The 4,531-nt window shown below is 41.4% G+C and overlaps 1 non-coding gene across 1 annotated transcript; it reads left to right on the forward strand.

Moving 5' to 3' along the window:
* The first annotated feature begins 3,786 nt into the window (after positions 1–3,786).
* Positions 3,787–3,868, forward strand: trnas-uga (transfer RNA serine (anticodon UGA)). The gene has a single exon. It is a non-coding gene; the product is annotated as a tRNA-Ser (tRNA).
* The last annotated feature ends 663 nt before the right edge of the window (positions 3,869–4,531 follow it).

The raw sequence follows: 4,531 nt of genomic DNA on the forward strand, positions 1-4,531 counted from the left end.
TGTTTCACTAAGTGACGCACTCAGCAGACCCCATAAAGACACTGTATCTGCTCTTGCATGCGGTGCTTACATAGATAGCTAGAGGCCTGTAGCAAGACAGCAATAAGCTGAAATCCCTGCTGAGAGTTGGCAGAGATCCCAGCATTCTATATTTACAGGCGTCAGTGTTTTTAAGTGGTAAACTCCAGCTGACAAGCTGATGCTCAGCGTTACGCAGGGCAGCAAAGAGTCGAAGCAGAATTTAAACAAGGGTCGGAATCTCTCCAAAAAAAAAAATCTTTGCAGAGTTTGAGTGTGCCACCGAGAGATTTAATGTTTTTCAGTAGCGAAAGCGATGATGTGAAATTCAGTTTACTGCTGTCATGCGTTGATGTATTTTGATGTCAGTCGATAGGAGAAACCGAGAGCGAAAGAGTGATGCAAGAGGGCAACGTTATTACCTGCTCAGCTATGAAGGATTAGAGGGGCAATTTGGGCACCTGAAGCGACTCTCCACTATATGTGCTCAGAGGCCATTATGAATTATTTCACACTTTATTACATGTTGTCAAAGTCAGAGCACGTTCTTATGAGCCAGAGTGCACCGCTGAGGAAAGGCACCAAAGAGAGGCAGCGCGCAGGCTGCCAGCACAGCTAGCCAGATGCTACCTGACAGAAGCAGAAACAGAGAGTCACTGTGGCAGACAGTTTCATACCGTGGACTGTTTTGGGTTCTGTGACAGCAGCTGCTTTTGTGTGACACTATAGGAGGCTTCAAAATGTCATCAAATCCAAAAGAAGCAGTCGACGCCGACAGAGCGAGCAATTGTGTAATTCCAACAAATTATGTTTATATGCAAATGTTTTTGCCTGACCCATCATCCGAATGTTCGCAGCCATTATTTTTCAATTGGCTATTCCATTAATGTCCTCTCATGGCAACTTAATTACACCCTTACTTTTCACTGGCCTGTATGACCGCCGCTGCTACAACTTGATGCTGCCATTAAAGTCAAAATGAAACTGAAAAATGGAGCTGAGGAGATCTGGGGCTAAGCCCAGAGACTGCTAACACATTTTTTTGGCTTCCATATGCAGTGAAATAACTTCTTTTTTTGTTTCACCACCCACAAAAATGTTTTTGCGCTTCTAAGTTCTTGGATGTTTCCAGAAACATAAGACATAAAAACACTGACAGGGAACATTTTACTGCAAGATGAATATTTTAACTTTAAGTACATTTATCTGATAATTAATTTCCATCATTTTACTTCAGTGAGGTTTTGTGAATGCAGTACTTGTACTTGTAGTGAAGTATTTTTACAGTATGATATTAGTACTTTTGCTTCAGTAAAGGATCTGAATACTTTTTACACTCCTGTCCACTTCAGAGGAATAACATCATGTCTGTATATTGTCTGGACAGACAGACAGACAGACTGGTCACCACAGAGGCTGCTGTGGGAAAGTGTGCACGCGCATATGAACATGTGTTCATGCGTGACGTGGTTGTCTACAGATTATAAATGTCGCTGCATGCTGGCGCTCATCAAACGTGATAAAATAGTTTTATTTCAGTCTCATTCTGTCAGACACAAAGTCACAGAGCAGCTCTGGATGTGTCTGTAAGCAGGACACAGACAGACAGACTGCAGCTCACCTAACATCAGACAGACAGAGGGAGGAGCAGCAACTTAATGTTACTGTGAATGAATGATATCAAACTTGTGGAGGAGGAAACGCAAGTTTACCTGATTACTGTTAATCCCATTCACTCTCAGGATGTTATTATCTCTTTAGTTCTACGTCATCCTCTCATCAGTGTTGTAAACACTGACACCTGCTTTGATATGAGGGGAGGCGTGGCCCTTGAGTAGCTTGTGGGGTCCTCTGCAACTTGTATGGTGTGCATTTAGGGCCAACGGGCTCTGAATATGTATTATATTAAGTATTAAACCTGCAGTTTCACCTGAAATATCATCTGTCTGTGGTTCACTGGCAGCTCCTGCCATAAGTGGATGTGTCAGAATTTTGCACAGGTCAAAGAAACACAGAGACACTTGTTTTTGGCTCCAGAGAACCAAGATTAAAAGTCAGTGCTCACCTTGAATCTGTGACGCTAACATCTATGAATCATGCCAGAAGTCTCCTAAATTTCAACAGTCACATAAAGACAATTACTAAATCAGCCTACCACCACCTTAAAACGTAGCAAGAGTTAAAGGATTTCTGTCTGAACAAGATGCAGAAGAGCTTGTCAATGCTTTCATTTTGGACTATTGTGTCTTCACAGGTCGGAGTAAAAGAAAATCAATCAGACAGCTGCAGCTCGTCCACACCGCTGCTGCCAGCGTCCTCACCAACACTAAGAAAGTGGAGCATATTACACCAGAGCTTAAATCACTGCAGTGGCTTCCAGCGTGTCAAAATAGATTTTACTATTACTTGTCTATGAAGCACTAAGTGGTCTCGGGCCTAAATACGTCTCTGATTTGCTTGTACGTTATGAAGCACCCAGACCCCTCAGATCATCTGGAACAGGTTTACTCAGTGTTCCCATGATCAGGACCAAGAAACCCAGAATTTGTGTTATGTTTTAGCTATTTATTTGCTTGTTTTTAGCTTGTTTTTTCTTTTGTATCAGGGTGGTAGTTTTGTTTTTATGATGCTCTTTTATGAGCAGTTGAACTTCAGCTCATGTCAGTTCCAACAACCTGTCACCGTCCTCTGGTTCTGGTTTCTCAAACATGCCCAATAAGGCTTCCAGACAGAACGTCCATGTTTCAGGTCCTTTTTAGGTCATAGTGGTGTCTGACGCTGGGAAAGCAGAGTAGACACACCCTCAGCATTTCAGAGCAGAGAAAACTGCTAATTTTTTTATTATCTTGAGACCTAGTTTTATATATTTAGCAATTCTTTTAATCAATCAAATATGGCTGGGTGGTTAATAACACTTTTTTGTAGCATCTGTGGCACTGTGTAGTGGACAGCCCCTTTTTTTTAATCTCCATCCTCAACAAAATACTGTTCATATGCATTTTCCATCAAACAGCAGGACCTTTTGAGGTGCACCTGCAAATGGTCATTGAAATCAATGCAAATTACTAATACTATTTTGATTAACATTAAGAGAACTGCTCATACGACTATGCTGTGAAATGAAAAAGGTTTAACATTTTATATCCTCATTTAATCCAAAAAATGCACAAGGTACAAGGTTTTGATCTTTTAAAATATATTTTCCAGCATAATTGAAGAGTAAAAATCAAAATCCCATTGTCACCATTCTCAAGAATGGGTGATATGTATTTTGTTCAGTTGTTTACTCTAATTATTCAAAATGTTCAAACAACGTAACAGTGCATTTCCTGCTAGCCTTTGCTAGCTAGTAGCCATAAGTTCCAGGAAACATGAGATACGTCAGCTACATGAGAGAGTGAGGGAGGAAGTCAGCAAATTGGACTTAAAGTTATGTCAATAAAACTTCAATATTACCCCATCCATGAGCATGAATTCGTGTTAGATGGATTTTCATCAGGTATTGTTATGGTGGTTTTTAATAAGTGAAGAAAACAACTCCCATGATCCCTCACTACACAACTCCCATGATCCCTCATTACACAACTCCCATGATCCCTCACTACACAACGTCATCAAACTATATCTTAAGACATTGTTTGAATATGTGAGAGATCCTGTAGCGGCAGAATTTAATGTCCTGACATTGTGAGGTTTCCCAGATTTTGATGACAGTGTTAGCTGCTGTGAATTGAGAGCTCAAGTGTGAATTGAGAGCTCAAAAGACACGCTGTGATGGCCGAGGGGTTAAGGCGTTGGACTTGAAATCCAATGGGGTCTCCCCGCGCAGGTTCAAACCCTGCTCACAGCGATATATGACTGTAATAAAGTTATGTCTGTGTAAATCAACCCCTCCATAGTAGGTAGCTTTATATACTGCCTGGCCAAAAAAATGTCACACACTAAGATCTGGTTTGATCACCTTTAGCTGGCATAAGCTTATGCACCGTCACAACATTTATTTGTGTCCAGAGTTGCATCTTCTGCAGCACATCCCAAAGATTCTCAGTGGGGTTCAGGTCTGGACTCTGTGGTGGACAATCCATGTGTGGAAATGATGTTTCATGCTCCCTGAACCACTCTTTCACTATTTGAGCCCCATGAATCCTGACATTGTCATCTTGGAATATGTCCGTGTCATCAGGGAAGAAAAAAATCCACTGATGTAAAAACCTGTTCATTCAGTATATTCAGGCAGTGAGCTGACCTCATTTTTTGGACACATGTTGCTTAACCTCGACCTGAGCAACTGAAGCAACCCCAGATCATCACAGGGTTGTACGGTAGGTACTAGGCATGATGATTCAACCACCTGTTTTCTTACTCTGATGCCTCCATCACTCTGATGAGTCCAGATTTACTCTGTTCCAGACACCATGACCTTTTTCCATCCCTCCAGAGTCCAATATTTATGCTCCCTAGCAAACTGAAGCCTTTTTTTCCAATTAGCCTCACTGATAAGGGACTAAACAGC

Source organism: Lutjanus erythropterus, chromosome 18, assembly GCF_056507025.1.
Source record: "Lutjanus erythropterus isolate fLutEry1 chromosome 18, fLutEry1.hap2, whole genome shotgun sequence".
Lineage (NCBI taxonomy): Eukaryota > Metazoa > Chordata > Actinopteri > Lutjaniformes > Lutjanidae > Lutjanus > Lutjanus erythropterus.